Source organism: Lissotriton vulgaris, chromosome 1_2 (genome assembly GCF_964263255.1).
Source record: "Lissotriton vulgaris chromosome 1_2, aLisVul1.2, whole genome shotgun sequence".
In the NCBI taxonomy this organism is placed as follows: domain Eukaryota; kingdom Metazoa; phylum Chordata; class Amphibia; order Caudata; family Salamandridae; genus Lissotriton; species Lissotriton vulgaris.
Genome location: NC_141686.1, coordinates 195,379,681 through 195,386,284, shown reverse-complemented (window position 1 = coordinate 195,386,284; position 6,604 = coordinate 195,379,681).

The window sequence follows — 6,604 nt, the reverse complement described above, 5'->3', positions numbered from 1 at the left end:
AGCTCTTCAATATTAAGGGGGAAATTATTAACAAAGGCGTGTTCAGTTAAGTCGAAAATGTTAGTCAAAGGACCAGACAGTCCATTTCTGGGGTCTATACCACCTTTAGCGATAAAGGCAATCATTTTTGGGTCCAAATATGGCGTTTGTGTAATCTTGTTGGGGAGGGAGGGTCTAGGACATTCAGACCTGAGATCTGATGTCCTTAGGAATTTGTTTTCTGAGCTAAAACTGCATATAGTTCACTACATGAGCAGCTGGGGTCCAACCGGGGATAAGGGATGTTTTAGTAATGAATGATCGAACATAAGTTCTCCAAAGGGGTCAGTAAGTTCCCCTAAATCTCGAACCTCCAAAATAATAATCTTATTGTTGTCTTTTGGAGATAGGGTCTCAGAATCGTCTGAGTCAAAATCTGAGGAACAACTCATTTCCACTTCGGCACTCCCTGAGGAGTTATCACATTGCACAACCTTGTGTTTGTGTTTGCGTGCATTTAGCTGTAGTTCTGATTCATTAGATAAACCCTTTCCATGGTCCCCATGTGTGTCCTGGACACCACCAATATTCATTGTTTTCTTTGAATCTGAAAACGTACCCCTTTTATATATAGAACCAGCTGCTTGTAGGTTTTTACGTTTTCTGTCAGCCTTACCTGCCAGCTCATTAAGCGTGTCTTCATTGGCAGGCCAAAATCTTTCCTCATCCGAGGTCCTATTTTTGTCCATGGATAAATTCTCTAATTTTGTATCCATCTTCTTTTCAAAGGTCTCTGGCATTTCCCTTAGTTTGTCCTCAAGGGTCTGATGGGAGGTTGAAGGCGTGGCCACACTATGTGAGTCTTGATGATCCATATTAAGGAATAAAATTGCTATTTAAAAATAAAACATTTGTAAGAGAGGAGGAGGCAGGACACAGCGAGTAGAAAAAACGAAGAAGATTTAACTGAAAGACAGCTGAATAACTGTCAATTACATTTAAAAAGCTAAGGTTGTGAAATGGATGCATCACAGTAAGAAAGAACCCAAAGGGTTAAGATGGCCGCCCAAACCATAAGGACGTAGCAGACTGAGTCCTACAACTATATCATCTATTTCAGTAAGAGGGCGACATCCTACAACTATTTTTACTTCCCTTTTTTTAAATTTATTTTTATTAGCAAGTACGGGCGTGGAAGGGGAGACGCGATGTCGGGAGGAGGAGAACAGCTAAGAGATCCTGACTGCTAGTCCCGCAAAGGTAAGAATTCGGGAGTCAAGAGCAGCATCATGGGACTACCCAGTGAGGCAGGAAGGAATCGACTGCACGTCCGCGTTCGGAGCATTATTGCAGCTCCTAGCAACGCGGGCGCGTGGCGCAAGAGGTACTTAGGCAGGGTACCATGGTGCGCCAGTCGCGTTGCCACGAGGGGTAGCAGGCATAATTTAAAATTAAATAAGATTAAACAGCATGTATTGAAATGACTTGGAGTACAGTGGTTTGTAGTAATAAATAGGTTTATTCAATATTACAACCCCAGAGGCAACCAAGGACCAACTTCTTCAGCAACAGTACATCTCTGGTCTGCTCCCTGGATTCCACACTCTAGAATCCAGTGAACGTGGCATAGCAACATAGAACATTAAAGAACCAACAAGCAAATTACCAAGATTCAACATGTATAAAGCGAAATAATGGCAAACGAAGGCACGAAGGGGAAAGACAGCAAAGAACAACAGAGAAGACAAGGCACAGAGAGAGCGCCTTTCAGGAGGCGTAAACTGTGGTTAAAGGGTAACGAGAAAGAGGGGAAAAAAAAGGTCCCAAGGCTATAAAAGAGTGGGCATATAAAGAAAAAGTAGGAAGGAGCGAGCAGAAAGTCGAAACACAGGGCAAATAGGCGAGAAAGAAAGATATATGTATTAAAAGCACAGAGAGTTTGAGAGATCACTTATCTGAGCTGCGGCAGCCAAAAAAAGAAGGATGTGTTACTAGTGTTCTGACCTTTTATTGGGTTGGAATGTCTTTGTGTCACAATGCTATTTGTTCTTTAAAGTGACTGTGGTTAGATAAATAAAGAAGATTGCAATAGGATTAGCCTCAGGTCTTGCCAAAGTCTGATGACCAAAACAAGTCTTCCTCCGAAAAAGGTAATCGGGTGTGCTCTACCATCTTAAAAATAGAACAAAAAACATAAACGCCCACATTATAGCCTAGATTTACAAAGAACTCATGCAACGCAACACAGTAAGTAAAGTTGCTGCACTGAGTGCCAACAGGAGACAGCAAAAACATGACATAGCTACTCAGATGTGCCACTGTTCCGCTCTCTGTATGCACTAGGCCACTTTAAGCTGCCATGTGTCAACGCAGACACCCTTGTGCAATTGCGGTAAGTATACATTTTGAGCAGGAAGGGGTCCCTTCCAGTACAAAAACGATGTTTTAATGCATTTCCTCTTTGTATGTGTGCTCATGAGGGGTTGCATGGGAATCCCCAAGCACCACCCGTGGAATTCCCCCTTGACGTAAAGTAATGCAAGCAGTTCATTGAGCATCTTCCCTTTACTTTTGGTTACAGACCAACGCAAATTCTATTTGCGTTGGATAGTTAATTCCAGCACAGCACTATCGTTCAGGTTTAGACTAGATAAAGAAATTGTGTGTTTTTTCACACCCAGACTCAAATTTTTGGACCTTTGGTCAGTGTAAAGGGTGCTATCATTTAGACTATCAAACGTTTTCCCATTGTACAGATTTGATAAGTTACAGTATTGTCAAATCTCTTGAACGTAATTCCAACTCTAGCTACTAACAGCATACGGTGATTGTAAGGAAATGTATCCAGCTGTTTGCTTGGTACTATAGTTACACAGGGCCCGATTCACAGAATGAACTTAAGACTCAATCCTAAACTTACTACTGTTTTGGTATTCACCGATTGCACTTACTACTTTTGGTATTCACAGAATGAACTTACTCATTTCGGTATTCACAGAAGTTAGGACTCCTAACTTTAGGACTCCTAAATGCCTTCTGTGAATACCGAAAGTATTAAAATTTGGATTTTTCTCAAATTTAGTAGTGGTAAAGTTAGGACTCCTAACTTTAGGGCTCCTAAATGCCTTCTGTGAATACCAAAAGTCCTACAATTACGATTTTTCTCAATTTAGTAGTAGTAAAGTTAGGACTACTAACTTTAGGACGCCTAAATGCCTTCTGTGAATACCGAAAGTCTTAAAATTCGGATTTTTCTCAATACAGTAGTAGTAAAGTTAGGAGTCCTAACTTTAGGACGCCTAAATGCCTTCTGTGAATGCCGAAAGTCTTAAAATTAGGATTTTTCTCAATTTAGTAGTAGTAAAGTTAGGACTCCTAACTTTACTACTACTAAATTGAGAAAAATACTAATTTTAAGACTTTCGGTAGTCACAGAAGGCATTTAGGAGTCCTAAAGTTAGGAGTCCAAACTTTACTACTACTAAATTGAGAAAAATACTAATTTTAAGACTTTCGGTATTCACAGAAGACATTTAGGAGTCCTAAAGTTAGGAGTCCTAACTTCTGTGAATACCGAAATGAGTAAGTTCATTCTGTGAATACCAAAAGTAGTAAGTGCAATCTGTGAATACCAAAACAGTAGTAAGTTTAGGATTGAGTCTTAAGTTCCTTTCTGTGAATCGGGCCCTCCATATTTTTCTGCTTAACGTACATATATAGTGGTAAGAGCCACACCCTCATTTCGTGCTCTTTGCAAAATTTGAAAAGTCGTGCTAATTGTGTTTTTTGTGCATTTAACATATTGCTTTATTAGGAGAAAAGTAATATGACTGCATTAAAAAGCATTGTAATACACTATCTCTGCAGTAGAAAGCCAACTCCATTATCAAAAGAAAAAGCTGGTTTTCTTTTCGGGCTTATAAATGCAAATATGAAGAAGTATTATTTATGCAAACTATTAATCAATTATACTTAATGATATTGCAGTGTCACAATTACTAGTCATGCGAATACAATTTATGCAAATTGCACAACTTTATTTGAGGGCCTGATTGCAATTGTGTCGTAGTGATGGGTACATACTGTGGACCCGATTCCGAGTTGCAGGCGTCGTCACGCACAAGATTTTGAGCCTGTTGGAACATCTGCCCAAAACTGTTACAAGCTATGTTTATGTTTATGGGATATTTTTTGCGCACAACTACCCTGGGGTGTCTCGGCGCATATCGAACTTCTTGGGACTGAGAGCAGCCAAATGAATCATTGATTGAATAACCAGGTTTTCAGAAGTTTATGGAACATGATGAGAGTGGGACTGGTTTTGACGGACAAAGGGAGAGAGTTCCACAGCCGGGGGGTTGCTACTAGGAAACGTCTATCTCCCCAGCTATTAAATCGGTATATACGCAAACTTGTGTACGAGTTAAACTCTTGTGCGAATATGCTGCAGAAAAAATCCTCACAGATCACAGATTAAAGCAAGGCTGTGTCCTTGCCCCATTGCTCTTTAATCTTTACACAGCAGACCTGGGTAGTGCACTGCACGGAGCAACTTTAGCTACCCCTAGGATTGGGGGAATTAGGATCCAGTTGATGCAATACGCTGACGACCTGGTGCTCTTGGACCACACCAAAGTCGGCCTTCAAAAAGTTTTAACAGCACTCTCAGAGTATAACACAAAAAAAGCTGGTTGAAAACCCAACCAAATTCAAGATAGTGATCTTTGGACGCCATCCGAAAAAGAAGCTTATGAAATCGAGTTTGGAATCATTAATACTGAACAGTACACAATCGTACAATTATCTCGGAGTCTGGTTCAGTGAAACTGGCCGGTCACAGGCCCATCGCCACAAGCTCCAGCAGAAAGGAAAAATGGTTACCTACGCCATCTGCAAACTTAATGCCACTCTGGAAAGTCCAACAACTACGGCCATCCAACGAGTCTTGAAGGCAAAATGATTACCTTCCCTTCATTATGCGATACAGGCGTACCCAGGCAAATTTGCACAGGACCTTAAAAAGATCCACTGCGCAGCATTCAGAAAGTTATATTGTCTTCCAGCATGCACTAGGAACACTTTAATTCGATTGGAATTTAACCTTAATTGACAATCTTTGGAAGAACTGGGAAGTCTGGCAAAATATTTTTATTTAACCACTGTCGCACCAGAGAATTTAATGAAGACTGTTATAAACAAAATATTTCAAAATCCGGCTAATCCATGGTCAACTGGTCTTGCCTCAGCCAAAGGCCTCCTGAATCTAGCCATAGAGAACTGGGATCCTAATATAATTAAGTATACCACTATTAAAACATCTATAAAAAAAGCAAGTTAGAACATGCTCTCGTAAACTGGACATCAAAACTGGACATCGAAGCGCTGACCCTTAGAGACTTCATTTAGACCCAAAGTTCTCTTCATATATCATATGGCCTTAAATAACATCTCACACAGCCGATGGGGAGGCAAGCCCTATAAATAATTTTTGCAGCCAGACTTCACCCACTCCCTTTAAAATATCTCTACCCTACTGTGAAAGTAAGACCAGCGATCATGGAGTGTCATCTCTGCTACTATAAGCGTGAAGCATTGGCTCACATCTTACTATGCTGTCCCGCCCTGCTGCTAGTCCGCCGAATCCATCGAAGGACCATTCTCGTCCAACTGGGCACGCGGACGGCAAAGGTGGCAGTCCTTCACTTATATGCGCTGGACACAGTGAAGCACATGGCCAATTTTGCTAAGTTCATCTACCACGCTCGTCAAGCCCTAATGGACAGGTCAACCTTGATACCACATGGAATCCACCCGGAGGAAGGTTCCATGCAGACTGGCTCCCGTTGCAAGTTCGCCCGGCGGATTTAAAGGATTAACATTAATTTCATTTTAGAAAACAAAACACCAAACGGTGGTTTTAGGAACAAGATGTGTACATATATTATTATATTATTCAATTGTAACTATCTTTTCTATACTGATCGTTCGTTTGTATTGGTTTTTATTAATCACACAAATAAAGAGTTATTGTCATTGTCATTGGCACAAGATTTTGTTCATTCTGAGGTGCACAAACTGTAAAATGTGCTATTTGCAGTCCTGATTTGCAAGAGATCCTCCCTACCACAAACACCTGTGTGGGGCACAATCTTCCCCTCCCTTGTAATCCTGTTTAGGGGCAGTGGCGTACTTTGGATGGGCCGGGCCATGGTACAAGCAGGGGAAATGCCCCCACTGACTACTGTTGTAGTAGTAAAACACAGCAAATATCAGAGTTAAATGAGCCCCCTAATGCTTCTGGGCCCTGGTGCAAGTGCACCTGCTGCACCACCTGTAGATGGGGAACAGGAGTAAAGTACAGCAATAAGCAGAGTACAATGGTCCCAAACCGGCTCTGGGCTTTGGTGCCACTGCACCTGCTGAACCAACGATAGAGGGGGAAACCCTGAGTTCACATTAGAAATGGCGTATGGAGGACCCAGATGAGGGCCTCACTGGTAGCATACTTATTGCTGCAGCCTGCTAGTCGTTGTCAAAGATGCTGGGTAAGCATGAACCCAATGATGCTCTTTGAGCTGAGAGAGGCCACCGTTGGGACTGCAGCCAATAGCCTTTCGGGGTCAGC